We start from the raw sequence: 15,717 nt of genomic DNA on the forward strand, positions 1-15,717 counted from the left end.
CTTTTCATATCCCGAACAGATTTTATTCCCAATCTAGATTCTAGGAGCTGCCACCAGGAACTCTAAGTTGCTCTGGCATTTGGTATCCACAGAGTTTCTGTAGTCCATGTGAGTAGGACAGTTCAAATAGATTTCTACTATCTTATTTTGCACCATTCTCTCTTTACATTCTCATTGCACAACTCCTAAAGAATGTTTAATATTAAAATAAATCTAATAGACACAATCAGGAACTTAATGGAAAAATGAACATTAGAAACTAGTGACTAGGGGATCCCTGGGTGGCTTAGTGGTTTAGCGCCTGCCTTCGGCCCAGGGCTTGATCCTGGAGTTCCCTGCATGGAGCCTGCTTCTCCCTCTGCCTGTGTCTCTGCCTCTCTCTGTGTGTGTCTCTCATGAATAAATAAATAAAATCTTAAAAAGAAAAAAAAAGAAACTAGCGACTGAATAACATTATGCAATTTCTCTTCTGGTTTATGAGCTTTCATTTGGTCTGGCCACCCACTTCCTGTCCAAACAACGAGGAAGGCAGAATTTATCATAGTCTCAGCCTTTCTAGACCTCTCTGCCTCCTTCCCTCTCAAGGAAGGAGCTATTTTATGCCCCCCTCTAATGATGGCTTTGTGATTGGATGACCTCATATAATTCATAGCATCCCTGTATATATATATATATTTTCATCTGATTATTTAACTTAGTCAACTCCTCCCTTTGGATGTCCACTAGGTATTTCACACTTAAGATGCCCCAACTGCCTCCTGATCATACCAACTCCCCCAAACACACACTATCCTCAGTCTTTCTACTTCAGTTGATGAAAACATCATCCTCCCAGTTAGTTGCTCAGGCCAAAAAGTCTCCGCTTTTCTTATCTGTTTTCTTTCTTCCATTCCTCATAATCAGTACATTAGCACGTCCTATTGGCTCTACTATCAAAATGTATCCAGAATCTGTCCACTTCTCACCATCCACTACCACTACCACTGGTCCATACCACTGTCACCTCTCACCTTGACCAGTGCAACAGCCTCCCACCTGGTTTATCTGCTCCTGTCCTTGCCTCAATTTAGTCTTTTCTCAACATAGAAGCAGCATGGTCCTTTACAACAGAGCACGTCGCTCTTCTGCTTGAACCCTCCAGTTGCTTCTTATTACACTCAGCCTAAACTTGTCTTTAAAATGTCCACCAGGGTTCTGTAATAACTGGGCCCCTCGCTAATCCTCTGACTTCATCTTGTACTTCTCTTCCCTTCGTTCTCTCCATAGGAACCACACTTTAGGGGCACCTGAGTGGCTCAGTGGTTGAGCATCTGCCTTGGGCTCAGGTTGTGATCCTGGGGTCCTAGGATTGAGTCCCATATCGGGCTCCCCGCGGGGAGCCAGCCTCCTTCTCCCTCTGCCTATGTCTCCACCTCTCTTTGTGTCTCTCATGAATAAATAAAATCTTAAAACACACACACACACTTTATTCTTTTTCCTCTTTTTCTTTTAACAAATCATACAAATTCCTCCCTCATGATGTTTGGACTAGCTTTTCCTTCTGCTTGGAAATTCCTCTTGCTCTGGTATTTGCATTGTTTGCTCCACCTCTCCACCAGTCTTCTCTCAAATATTACCTTTTCAATGATGACTTCCCCAATCACTGAATTTAAATTGGAAGCCACCTTGACTTTCTGCCTGGCATGTTCTCTCCCTCTTCCCTATTTTATTTCTACTCACTAATCACTATTTGGCAAACCCAGGCACCCAAGAGAAAAATACATTTACTGATGTATTGCTGATTGTCTACCTGTCCCCAATATAACATAGCCATATGAGGTCTTGGATTTTTGTCTATTTTGTTCATTTCTGTGTCCTGAGTTCCTAAAGGAGTGGTTGGCACATAGTAGGCCTTCAGCAAATATTGCTTGAATGAATAAATGTATAAGTATATGCATGAAAAAATAAATCTCTGAAACAGAATGTAGGGGGGGAACTAGATGATCTATAAAGCCCTTTCATTTCTAAATCTACAAAAATGAGGCTCACAGTTGGGTTCCTTCTGGGTTGCAGTATAGGCAATACATTTAACATCTGGGAATATAGTAGCACTGAATAATGAAAACCATTGCCAGACACAAACAACCACCCTGGCCTTATTGATCATGCATATAGGCTAGATACCAACCCTGCTTCCACCCGGAGTATCTGCATTTTAAAAGGATTCTCCTAAAGATTGAGAAGCCAAAGGTTATCATTTTGTAATAGAAATTTCAGCATTCTAGGGTGCCAGTGGTAGTAAATTTTTGGCAGTTCATTGCACCTCTGGAAAGTATGTCTATTCTGCACACTTAAAAGGTTAACTCTGAATTTTTATGTAAGTGTCAGCGATCTAAACACACTAGGAATTGAATTTGTATGATGTTTTCTCCCTGGGTTAGTAGAATTTTTCCTGCCTTGGTTTTGTGGTTGTTCAGCAGTTGAGTAGAAAAACAAAGTAGTTTTTTTTTTTTTTTAATTTTGAGTCCTTAGGAGTATATTTGAGGAGGTTGATACTAAGAAAAAAGCCCCCAAAGAGCTTTCAGTAGTGAAACAATTAGCCAGCAAGGTCATTTCCAATCTGTGTCAGCATTTGATAGTGGTGTAATGTACACTGCTTTGGCCTGCTGTAGGCATTGTCATATAAGAGAAAAAATATGTATGGAGAAGGATGACATAAAAAAAAAACAGTGACCAGATTTCCAGTTCAATGACAAAATATGATAGGATTTGTTCATTCATTCATTCATTCAACAAATATTTATTGACTGCTTAGAATATGCAAGCCACTTTGTTAGTCTTTTGTGACATTCTTTTTGGTAGAATGGGTTTCCTATTTTATTCATTCACTTGCACAACATCAATTGAGTGTCAATCATGTGTCAGATACTGTCTTAGGTTCTGGGTATACAAAGTAAGCCTATGTGGACCTTGTCATTGGGAGCTTTCTTTCCAGAAGAAAGGAGACATGCTTTAGATATCTGGGCAAGGTGCAGGAGGAGGGCACAAAGGAAGGGGTAGTCAATTCTTTCTTAAAGTTCTGGTAAGATAAATAAAGAGTTCCTAGAGAAGGGAGTGTCTGGAATGAGTCTTGGCAAATGAGGAGGTGTTTGGACAGGAGGCTGAAGACAGGAGGCAGACTTTTCACGCACACAGATTCCCTGCAAAGGCAGGGAGTTATGAAACCACATAGAAGAGTCAGAGTTATAAGAATCGTGAGGTCAAGACAACTGCGAGGACAGATGATTTAGGGTCTTCTATGTCATTTTAAGAATTTTGCTCTTTGTTCTGTAAACTATGGAGAGCCTTTGAAGGATTTTAAGAAAGAGGGTTATATGATCTTCCTTAGCTTTTAAAGATCACTACCACTTTGGTAGTATTTGGAGAATGAATTATAGGAAGTGAGATTAGACACAGGGAGACAGTTAGGGGGCTCTTTCCAGACTGAGATAAAGGGTGATGCCACTGAACTCTGGCAATCAAAGGAGGAAGGAGAGGAGGGTATAGGTATGAAAAATGGTAAGGACACGGGATTGACAGGGTTAGTCAATGGATCGGAGGGAGATGACATAAAGGGAGAAGAAAAGAAGAATTTCTTGCTTTCTTGCTAGAGTAAAGGAGTAAGTAGTGATATCATCTACAGAGACAAGAAACTCAGTTCTCAGTCTCAAAGAGAAGTCTGGTTTTGGAGTTGCCTGCATGGTCTGGTTAGAGATCCACACATAGCACCTACCAGTAGCCAGTGGTAATCTCACTCAGGTGTTTGCAGGCGAGACAAGTTTGGGGATTGCTGGGGAAGAGTCTGCTCAACACTGTCTCTGCAGGACTTCTCAAACCTCTAAACCAGATGGAGGTTCATCGTCTGATGTGGATTATTTTCAGTTAATATATTTGATAAAAGATCCAAAAAATGTAGTTAATAAATGGTATAAAATTGGGGTGCCTGGGTGGCTCAGTTTGGTAAGTGGCTCACTTCAGCTCAGGTCATGATCCTGGGATCCCGGGGTTGAGCCCCATGTCTGGCTCCTTGCTCTATAGGGAATCTACTTCTTCCTCTCCCTTTGTACTCCACCCTGCCCACCCCACTGCTGTGCTCTCTCAAATAAATAAATAAATAAATAAATAAATAAATAAATAAACAAACAAACAAACAGACTCAAGATGGTTCTAACCATTCAATTCCATGGTTAGAATCAGAGAGTCTGCGTAAACTGCAGTGATTATGTCCATGTGACTTGGAGGCCCTGGGAAGGAGCTGACTAGGACATGATGGTCTTTTTAAAGCATATATATATATATATATATATATATATATATATATACACACACACACACACATATATATATATACTTTAACCAACAAAGTTTCCATGACTTACCTCCAGAATATTTAATTGCTTCCATATCTGTAGCTCCATAACACTTGTTAATACTCTATTATGGTTCTAATCTTATACTCTTAATATTACACTTCCCATGATACTCTGTTAGACTGTGTCTCCAAGTGCAGGGGACTCGACGCATTCATCACTGTATCCAGCCTCAAGTGCAGTAGATATTCAGTTACATTTTCAAGCAAATGAACAGCCACTTAGGGAAATAGTAACTGGTCCCTGAAGTTTCAAAGCACTTTAATTCATTTCTTTTGTGACTGTAACATGTGTACCCTCATTGGGAAGGGAGTCATTTTATTATCTCTATTTTACATCTGAGGAATGGTGCTGAAGAGGTTAAGTGTATTGGACAAAGTTATACAGGTCAGGAAGAGATGGGACCCGAACCTGGATTTTCTTTCTCGCCCAATCTCCTTTCCTTTGCTTTCTGCATTGCTGTGCCTGCACAAGAAGAGGTCTTAAAAGAGCACTGGGCCCTTCAGAGAAGTATGGGGTAAATGAGATTTCGTCTCAGAACATGGAAGCTGGGAATAGAGGTGAAAAACTACATCCACTGCCAATTTTGTCTAGAGTAGCCTTGAAAGCTAACATTTTATAAAGACACCACTGAGCTCAGATTTCCACAGAGGGCAGGTCGGCAGTAATCCTGGCATTATGTGCTCTCAGGCCTGTGACCACAGCATAATGCTGGGGAAAGGAATCTCACAGTCAGCTTGTGAACTCCATTTGAAAAAGCAAAAAGCAGGTGTGGTTGTAGAGAGCCGGGGACACAGGGAGTGCGAGTTACAGGCAGATGTTACATATTCACCTCCGGGAAGGATCATTGGGGTTTATAATGGTATTGACTACACTCTAGTTTTATTTTCTTGGTGCAGAAAAAGACTTCTGTTGCTGCAGAACTCCAAGTGCAAGATTTAAAATTTCTGTGTTAAAGGGAAATAGGCATTATTCATGGTGTCAGAATTTAGTACACTTAGGGTAAGTGCTGCGATGGTAAGCGACGGTTAAATTTCTCTAAAAGGGGATGTGCCCCCTACCATTTCTAGGGCAAGAGCTTTTTCTCTTAGGGTCTGTGGGGTGATGTGTAATGGCCAGGCTTAAAAAGGAAGGAAGGGAGGGAGGTTGCCAGAAGGGAGGGAGGGAGGGAGGTTGAGAGGGAAGGAAGGAGGCAGGGAGGATGGAGGGAGGGAAGGAGGGAGAGAGGGAAGGAAGGGAGGGAGGGAGGAAGGGAGGGAGGTAGGAGGGAGAAGAAAGGGAGGGGGAAGGAGGGAGGGAGGGAGAGAAGGAAGGGGGAAGGAGGGAGGGACAGAGGGAGGGAGGGAGGGAGAATGTGGTGGGAGCACTTCAGCTCCCCGACGTGCGTACCCCACGGGCGTGCCGGCGGAGGGCCTTTGGCCTGTTGGCTCGGGCCATCGTACGGGGCGTGACTGTGACGCAGGAGGGTTTCGATGGCGGAGCCGCGTGCACACCTTGCGGTCGGTCTTGCAGCCTCTGAGGAGCCGGCATCCCCGCCCTGCCTCCCGGCGTGTCCGCGCGGGGGCTCCGACGGGGTCTCCGTGATCTCTCTTGGCGTGAAGGCGGCGTGTTACAGACCCCTCGCACCCGGTTCTTCAGTTACATCTCCCGGTGCAGACCCTTCCTCTCAAAGACCCCTGGGAAGGGGGATGCCACCACGCGCAGTCATTATCCTCCTAAAAGGAGTCCCCGAACGCTGTCACCCCATTTCTTCCCGCTGCCCCTCCCCCCCCGGCGGCGTCCCCCCGACTGCGCTTCCCGGGCACGCACCTGCGCTCCCTGCTCTGCTCTGGCTCCTCCCCCGTCACCCAGTCACTCGCGCACGAGGAGTCACCGCCGCAGGAGGCCTGCGGGTTGGGCCCCGCGACCTCGCGGCGGTCTCAGCGCCTCGCCTGGTTCCCTTCTGCCGTGACAGCGCGGGGGTCCTCGAAGGCAGGTGCCGTGCTCAGCCGCAGTCCATACTCAAGACCGGGCAGCTTTTGGAGTTTTACTAAATTTTACGCACAAAGCGTCAGATCCGGGGTGGTTTGAGGGAACGGCCTCAGAAAGACTTTTTCCCCTCTTTTTATTTTGTTAGTGTTTTCCTTTCCCAGTGGCTGGCGAAAACAGGAAGGGGTGGGGGTTAGTCTTTTGGGTGGGAAAGACGGTTCTGTAAATGTCAATACTTACGAAACACCATCTTAAACCTTTATAAATGATTATCTCCCTCAGTACTGATGAGGCTGCTTCACATTGCTGCTCGATTTATTTACTCAGGAGACCAATTTATTCCACTCCCTCTGTACTAACTGTTTGCACTGACATCCAGGTCTGCTTTGAGCAAGCAACTGTGACAAGTTGTTTATTGAACTGTAAACAGGTATTGTCTGAATCTAAACAATGGCTTTATCTAATTAGGAGACCCCGGGCATCATCTCAGCCCCATGCGGCTATTCTAACCCAGTCTAGCATCTCCTGCAGATTTCCCACGCCTTTTAAAAATCCTCATGCTCACGTTAAAACCCTCCATCCCAAAGTGAAGAATAATCCTTATTTTGTCCCATAACTTTACATACTGGTGCTTTGTGCAAAAAAGGCCTGGCTATAATAAGCCAAACAAGGATGGCCCGATTTAGAACGGTTGAATAAGAAAAGGAAGACATGAATGAGACATAAAAAGAAAGAAAAGGATGAATAAAGATGAACTGGGTCTGTTACTTAGGCTGTAAAAATATCTTGTAGAAATTAGAAAACATTTTCCTCCCAAAAGGGGACTCAACTGAAATGATGGCTATCTGAGCGTTTCAGACAAAAATACAGGTACGATTCTGGAAAGCATGGTGGGAGAGCCGAGGGGAAAAAGTTAATTTCCCCGGGCTCAGATTGAAATAGAACATGCTGGAAAGCACTAGGGGACCCTCATCTTACCCGCCATTGCTTTGTGCCTGAAGATGCTAATTGGGTGCAGCAATCAATGTCTTTTGTTTTCAGCTGTCAGCACTTTTCTGAAAGGCTTTGCCCAATAGTGGAGAGAGGAGCTCTTAACGAAGCTTCCCTTTTCGGTTGCTATGATTATTACAGTTTCCTCTTGGAAGGGGAGAATTAATTGCAATTTCGAAAAAAAAAATGTCACCACGGTGAAGCTTTCAAATGTGAGGCCAAACATAGATATCTTTCTAAAAAAAAAAAAAAATTGACAGGGGGGATGCCCCACTGGCACGCATTAAAAAGAAAAAGCTGTATCAAAGCGAGCAGGGACAGGAGACTTCTGTTTCAGTCACTGTATAGACACTCTGCGTATTTTATCAGAAAGCCAGACTTGCACGTTCTTTCTGTCTCCTCCCAGGCGTCCAGAGTTGCTGTCTTGGTCGCCTCCTTAACGACTTGTGTAATTGGTTTCACTCACTGAGGCCCAATCGGTGGGTTCATTGTGAGCGCCTCATGAAATATGAATCTCTTTAAAAATTAATCGTAAATCAATATTAATTCAATAAAATATTTTAATCTGAGCCATGAATATTTCATACGTTTCACCCAGACATGCAGATTCCAAAGGCCGGTGTCACGTTTCTGACAGGCTGTCCGCTCCGGCCCGGACGACGCGGGGGCGCGGGCCGGGCTCTCCGGGGCTCTCCGGGGCTCTCCAGGGTCCTCCGGGACTCTCTGGGGTTCCCCGGGGTGCTCTGGGGGCTCTCCAGGTTCTATGGGGCGGATCTCCGGGGCTCTCCTGGGCTCTCCGGGCTTCTCCGGGTTCTCTGGGAGCTCTCTGGGGGCTCTCCAGGTTCTCCAGGGATCTCGGGGTTCTCTGGGCTCTCCGGGGCTCTCTGGGTTCTCTGGCCTCTCCGGGACTCTCCGGGCTCTCCAGGGTTCTCGGGGTTCTCTGGGCTCTCCAAGGCTCTCCGGGGCTCTCTGGGGCTCTCCGGGGTTCTTGGGGTTCTCTGGGCTCTCCAGGGCTCTCTGGGACTCTCCGGGGTTCTCTGACTCTCTGGGGTTCTCGGGGTTCTCCGGACTCTCTGGGGATCTCCAGGACTCTCCAGGGTTCTCCGGGCTCTCCGGGCTCTCCAGGGTTCTCAGGTTCTCTGGATTCTCCGGGTTCTCCGGGCTCTCCGAGGCTCTCCGGGGCTCTCTGGGACTCTCCGGGGTTCTCTGGCTCTCCGCGGCTCTCCGGGGTTCTTGGGGTTCTCTGGGCTCTCCAGGCTCTCCGGGCTCTCTGGGCTCTCCGGGGTTCTGGGGTTCTCCGGGCTCTCGGGGCTCTCTGGGACTCTCCGGGGTTCTCTGGCTCTTCGGGGCTCTCCGCGGTTCTTGGGGTTCTCTGGGCTCTCCAAGGCTCTCCGGGGCTCTCTGGGGCTCTCCGCGGTTCTATGGGCTCTCCGGGGTTCTCCGAGGCTCTCTGGGCTCTCCGGGGTTCTCCGGACTCTCTGGGGATCTCCAGGGCTCTCCGGGGTTCTCCGGGCTCTCTGGGGCTCTCCAGGGTTCTCCGGCTCTCCGAGGCTCTCTGGGGCTCTCCGGGGTTCTCCGGGGTCTCTGGGCTCTCCGGGGCTCTCCGCGGTTCTCTGGGCTCTCCGGGGTTCTCCGGGGTTCTCTGGGCTCTCCAGGGCTCTCCGCGGTTCTCTGGGCTCTCCGGGGTTCTCCGGGCCTCTCCGCGGGTTCTCGGGTTCCCCGCGGCTCTCCGGGGCTCTCGGGTCCGCGCGAGGTGTTCCGCCAAGCTCAGGTGAGACGGCCGGGGCCCGCGTGTCCCCCGGGAGTTCTCAGGGGGCGGCTGCCGCTGCAGGTGCAGAAGGAAGCCGAAGGCCTTGGGCTCAGCTAGTGACCATGAAGGAGGCGGCGAGGCGGCCCCAGGCCCCATGCAAGGCCAGACAAGGGAGGGGATGGCCCAGACAATGCTTTTCTCCCTGTTGGGGTTTCCGCCTTCATTTGTCTTCAGTATGTCTCGCTACCTGCCGCCCAAGCTGTGTCGGTGGCCAGAAATAAGCTCCCGGGGAAGGACATGTAAGCTGAATGCATTCAACACTCCTTGGCTATGGCTCTTCTTCAGGGAGCGATGGTAAATGAGGCAATTGAATTACTGAATGTTTTCTGTGCATGGCCCACACCCTGGAGAGCAAGTCTATATAGGCTGGAATAGACCCGAACTAGGAAGTGGATATTATGAACACAGTGGAGGGTTTAAATACGATGCCCGGCAGGAAAGAACCGAGTCCTCCGCGTCGCTGTGGGTCCCCAGCGCCCGCGCGGACACCAGGGTGCAGTAGGCCCCACAGACCACAGACGCTGCCCAAGGAACGAATATGCATGTAGTCATTTTGGTCGGTTATGTGATTTGCCTTTGCAGTGTTCTCTGGACACCAAAGGAGCCCCGGAATGATATATATATATGCTTAAGTGTTCAGTAATTTGCTATTGTATTTTCCTGTTAGCAGAGAAGTTTGAGGCTTTGTAAAAATGTATTGCTGCGGTATATTGAAGCTCAGGGAATGTCCCACACCAATCAGTCCTCATGACAGGGCTCTCTCTCTTCCGTGCGTGGGAGGGCGCTGGCAATAAATGTTCCTTCTGAGGTGTCTCCTGGCACCGATATTACTTTCCTCTTCCATTTTCCTCGTATTTGATTGGCTGGTTTATTTCTGAGTGTATCTAAGTAGGATTCCTTGTCCTCCTTCTTAAAGCTGTTGAATGGGGGGTGTGGATCGGTGCACCCCGAGGGCCCGGGTCTGCTGTGAAGTCTAGAGATGGCCTCGATAGGCTAGCCAGCTGTTTGGGTTTACCCAAGACTGTCTCAGTCTTAGCTGTGACATTCGCTCATCCTGGGAAGCTCCTCAATCCTGGGTAAAAAAGAGTCAGTAGGTCACGCTAGCCTTGGTACTTGGGATATTGAGTCTTTGACTTTTATGTTGTTGTGGGTTTCAGATGAATGCTGAGCTTCTGGAAGTTACCAGGGTTGGAAGATTGAGAAGCTCTCAATCTTGGATCCATAATGATACATGTTATGATTTTGCTACTAATAATGTGTAAAATAGGAGTTGTGTAGTGGGAAATCACCCAACTGGTGATCCTTTGGACCTCCATTCAGGACCTCCACTCTAACCACATTTAGAGTCAGTTTATGAGGAGGACCAAGCTTAGGAACCACAGCTTCGTAGCAGAGTGGGGTCAGCAGTACTCGCCCACGGAGGGCCAGACAGCTCCCCTGGTAGAGCTGGGGTCCAACCCAACCTCCTTGCTTCCAACCTCTCTGCTGAGGCCACTCTGTGGTTAACAGATTAAAAATATCAATTGTAGTGTGCTTACTATCAATTGTAGTGTGTAGATTTATTTATTGGTATTTTCCCACTACACTGTGACTTCCTTAAGGGGAGGATCTGGCCTTTTTCAGCCTTACGGTCTCCCCCAGACCTTGTGGCTTTGTGGGGTGGGGCAGTGTTGGATTCTTCAGGAGGTTGTGTCCTCACTTGGCAGTGGGCTGGTGTGTAAGAGCCTCACATTTTTTTTAAGACCTTATTTATTTATTCAGGAGAGATGAAGAGAGAGAGGCAGAGACATAGGCAGAGGGAGAAGCAGGCTCCCCACGGGGAGCCTGATGTGGAACTTAATCCCAGGACTCCGGGATCATGACCTGACCAAAGGCAGATGCTCAACCACTGAGCCACCCAGGTGCCCCAGAGCCTCACACTTGAAGTGCTTGCCCTTCTCCCGTCCTCTCTGCTTCATCTTTCCCCTCTCCACCATTGGGGTTTACTTTGTTTCTCGCCCCAGGTAAGTCGATGGGGGAAATCTGTGTCACTCATATAAGGATGAAAAATCATCTTCCTGATTCTTGTTGTGTGCATAGGTATTTGTGTGTGTGTGTGTGTGTGTGCGTGTTTGTACATAAATGAGAAGAGGGACACATGGCGGCCCTGTTCATATTCATGTATCTTTGCATACAGACAGATTTTAATACCCAGACATTTGTCTATTTCTTCCAAACCCTTCAGATTTACTGGGAGTTAAAAAAAATATCATCATTCTGTTGCTTGAAAGCAACTGTTCCAGCTGTTTGGAGAGAGGGCGTATATAAATATCCCAAAGGTATGACACTTTAAAGGATGACACTTTATTTAATAGTTAACGTTTTGATTTCCAAGAATTTAATTTCTTTGTTGTTGAAAGCAGTGTGGCATATTAGGGAAAACCACAGTGGGTGCAAACGCTAGCTTTGTTGTGATCTTAGGCAGGTAAATTAAACTTTCTGAGCTTTATTCTTCTCAACTAGGCAGTGGGATAATGTCTAACTTGTAGGGTTTTTGTGAGGTTTAGATGGAAGTACTGTATGAAATGATAATCCTTGGCATGTCATGATAGCTCTATAAATGATAGCTATTAAAAGTAAGAGAGAGAATTTAGTTCAGCCTTAGAAAGTGCTTTCAAATATTAACACTGTCTAGCAATGAAATGGCTGCCTTGGGAGCTGGTGAGCTCCACATCATTGAAGGCACTGAAAACAAGACTGGATCATTATCTTTCTGGGATGTAATAAAGGGAATTTCTATACAATGTTGATTTCTATTATTTAGTAAACCACATTAAGAGTTTGGTCATTCTCACCTAAAGTTCTTTTAATAAAAACGCTGGAATTAAAAGAAACACTTTATGATAGTTTTCAATGTAAATAAATGAAGTTGGTAGACTCATGGGGCAAGAACCTGTTTCCCAGAGTGGGGAGACCAGGCAAGTAGCACTCTTTATAGAAAGACATTTTGTATCCTACTTGTCTAGGCTATGTTAGGAGGAGGTGGAGAACAGAAGACCAGAGAACCTCGGATGGCTCACTTCCAGTTTGTCCCGTGGCCTCCTGACCTCTTCAGGTCTATCAGAAGGCTTGTGAAGGACTTTCAGAAAGGAAGTCTCCAAGGAGTATGTGGTCATTTAGCCATATAGCCTAGGAAGCACCTGGTGAAGTGAGTGGTTATTCTAGAAAGGTTGAGAAAAAGCTTCAGCAAGAATGAGTAATAACTGCCAATACTTAAATCATTGAAAGTTACTAACAGAACACTGTTAGCTCTGCTATGACAGTGTTCAAGCAACTTCTAATCATTGTCTTCTTATAGGGGGCTCAAGATAATTCCACGTTGGTTGGCTTTTGAGTGTTTGTGTATGATGTGGGGGAAAAAGTGACTTTCACTGAAATTTGAAGAACAGTGTTTTGCTAATTTTGATATTCTGCATCCACTGGACTCTAAGCAATTGGGTTGTTGGCTTAATGTCACCGGCAGGGTTTTTTTTTGTTGTTGTTGTTGTTTTGTTTTGTTTTGTTTGTGTGTGTGTGTGTGTGTTTAATATTAATTTATATAAAATGTAACTTCCTTTTATTTTTTATTTTTTAGATTTTATTTATTTATTCATGAGAGAACAGAGAGAGAGAGAGAGAGGCAGAGACACAGGCAGAGGGAGAAGCAGGATCCATGCAGGGAGCCCGACATGGGACTCGATCCCGGGACCCCAGGATCACGCCCTGGGCCGAAGGCAGGTGCTAAAATGCTGAGCCACCCAGGTGTCCCTGTAACTCCCTTTTAAATGATGATGCTTTAAAGATTGTCAAGAAACTCAAGACCTCTTATCTACGGAAGACATTGAGGGTTTTTTCTAATCATTGACATATAGCATGTTAGTTTCAGGTGTACCACACAACAATTTGATATTTGTATATATTGAGATTAAATTTTTTAACATAAAAATTTGACATATACGAGAATTTTGTTTAAAACATCTACAGTGGGGATCCCTGGGTGGCGCAGTGGTTTGGCGCTGTCTTTGGCCCAGGGCGCGATCCTGGAGACCCGGATTCGAATCCCACGTCGGGCTCCCAGTGCATGGAGCCTGCTTCTCCCTCTGCCTGTGTCTCTGCCTCTCTCTCTCTCTCTGTGACTGTCATAAATAAATAAAAAATATAAATAAATAAATAAAATAAAACATCTACAGTGTTTAAATTTTTTTGAGTAAAGTTGACACACGATGTTACGTTAGTTTCAGGTGTTCAACATAGTGTGCATCATCATCTTTGTATATTATGCTCGCCATAAATATAGTTATCATTTGTCACCATACAACACCATTACAATACGATTGACTATATTCCCTATACTGTATCTTCCATCCCCATGACTTATTCACTCCATAGTTGGAAACATGTGTCTCCCACTCCCCTTCCCCATTTTGCCCATCCCCCATCCCCTTTCTTCTGGCTACCATCAGTTTGTTCTCTGCATTTATATGTCCAATTCCGCTTTTCATTTGTTTATTCATTTGCTTTATAAAACATCTAGATTCTTAAATATTCAGAAAATTTTGGAAGGACAAAAGCTTTTTGCTATTTGGCTAAATCCAAAATATTTGAAATTACTCAGGACTAATAACTTTCTACTTGAAATAATATATTAGTTTCTCTGATATAAGATGCAATAGAGTCTTAAATCTGGGCTTTCCAATTTGCTCTCAGATTCTCATTCCCATTTATCCTGTGACTTCCATTTTAAGATTTTAATTTGTAATGGAATTTTTATTAAAATATGAACTAGAACCACGTTTCTTTCACATTTTAAAAAAAAGTGCAGAATGGAATTCCAAATAAATATTGCAGTTTGAAGGGATAGAACAGCTACTTCACACCAAGGATTTAAGATATTTCAAATATTGTTTACTTTAAAAGATTTATTCGTTGAACATTTTGGATTTTTCCAGATATATTAAGTAGGGTCCAGTCAGGAAGAAGTAAGCCTCTCTAAGTGTTTCAACAGAGAGAGTTTACATTGAAAATTGCTTAAGATGATGGCAGGGCTCGAAAGCCATGTAGGGAATGTACAGCATCCCAGACAAAATAAGAACAAGAAGCCAGTATCATCCCTGGAGCTGGAATAATAAGAGAAGTGGGTGTTGTTAAAATCTACAAACTGTGCTGTGTGGTGGGAAAGGGAACCACAGCAGAAAAAAAAAAAGTACTCTTTGGTAAACTCTAGCTTCTCAGCAACACAGGGAGGACTTATTCCTGATGCCATCCAAAGGAATCTGGGAAATATGGCTTACTGTGATTCAAAGCAGAGCAGGAGAGGAGTGGCCAATTTATCTCAGAATATACAGGCTAATGACCAGGACAATGAATGGTATTCCGTGTAGATATTGTTTCACACATGAAGGTATCTGACTTTTTTGGTACCAGAGATGAGACAGCAGGCCTATCATCATCTTACATCTTAGACACCATCTCCAGATTGGTGTCTGATTTGTACTGGTTACTCCTTCCTCACTCCATCTTTTGTAAAGGTGCAATGTAACCCATCCATAATGAGCATGAAATAATTAAAGAGTTTAAGCCCACATCACTGTAGCCAAGTGTGGGACAAAGTGTAAAAGTGTGAGACACCAAGTATTATGCTCAGTATAGATAATGCTCTCCTCATTCCATTAATGTGAATATTAAAAAATCCGCTGAGTAGCAAGCATATTTATTCCACCAAGGTATAGGCCAAATGGACTCAAAAAGAGAGGTGTGACTCAGGGAAATGGACAAACTCCATTTGTAGCTGAAAAAGGCAATGGACATCTGAAGAGAGACAGCAGGGGAGAAAGTCTCATATTTCAGCACTGTGTAGATCTGAACAAGAGCCGGTAGGAACCAGATATGCCAAATCTACAGAGATACAGTTATTAAAGACTTGACACTTCAAGTGTAAACGCTGAGCAATTGCTGACAGAGGGGCTCAGAAGTCTTTACAGTTGTAACAAAAGCTCTCATGAAAGAAAACAGCAATTCCAATTTTTGATAGTATAGGATGCAAAAGAGGACCTGTGGATAATTTAGAAAAATGATGAAAGATAAATAATCCAAACAGATTCATCAGTTCCCTGGTGGGAAGAAGGAGGAAGGAAATGCCTGAACAATGCCATACATTTTGTTTATATTTTTAAAGATAACTTAACTACTTGGTTCATTTATACATTCAACAACTGTTAAACACCTATTATGTGCCGGAATAAAATGATAAACTGGATTAGCATGGTCCATGTCCTCTTGGAGCTTATAGTCTAGAGGAAGATGCTAACTAGCGAGCAGAAAACTCCAGAAAAACTTTAAGTGTCATTAGAGAGGAAATGAGGGTTCTAGGGAAGAACCTCAGAGGAGCACCTAATCCAGGTGGGATAGAAAGCAGGGCAGGGGGATGATGGGGAGAGGAAGCCAACAAAATCGAGCCCTCAAGGATGAATAGGAGGTGTTTGGGAGAAAGGTAATTGGGGAATGTAGCATGTATTAAAAATGAAATGACTCAAAATAACTGGT

The sequence above is a fragment of the Nyctereutes procyonoides genome, unplaced genomic scaffold (genome assembly GCF_905146905.1).
Source record: "Nyctereutes procyonoides isolate TBG_1078 unplaced genomic scaffold, NYPRO_anot_genome, whole genome shotgun sequence".
NCBI classification, from domain to species: domain Eukaryota; kingdom Metazoa; phylum Chordata; class Mammalia; order Carnivora; family Canidae; genus Nyctereutes; species Nyctereutes procyonoides.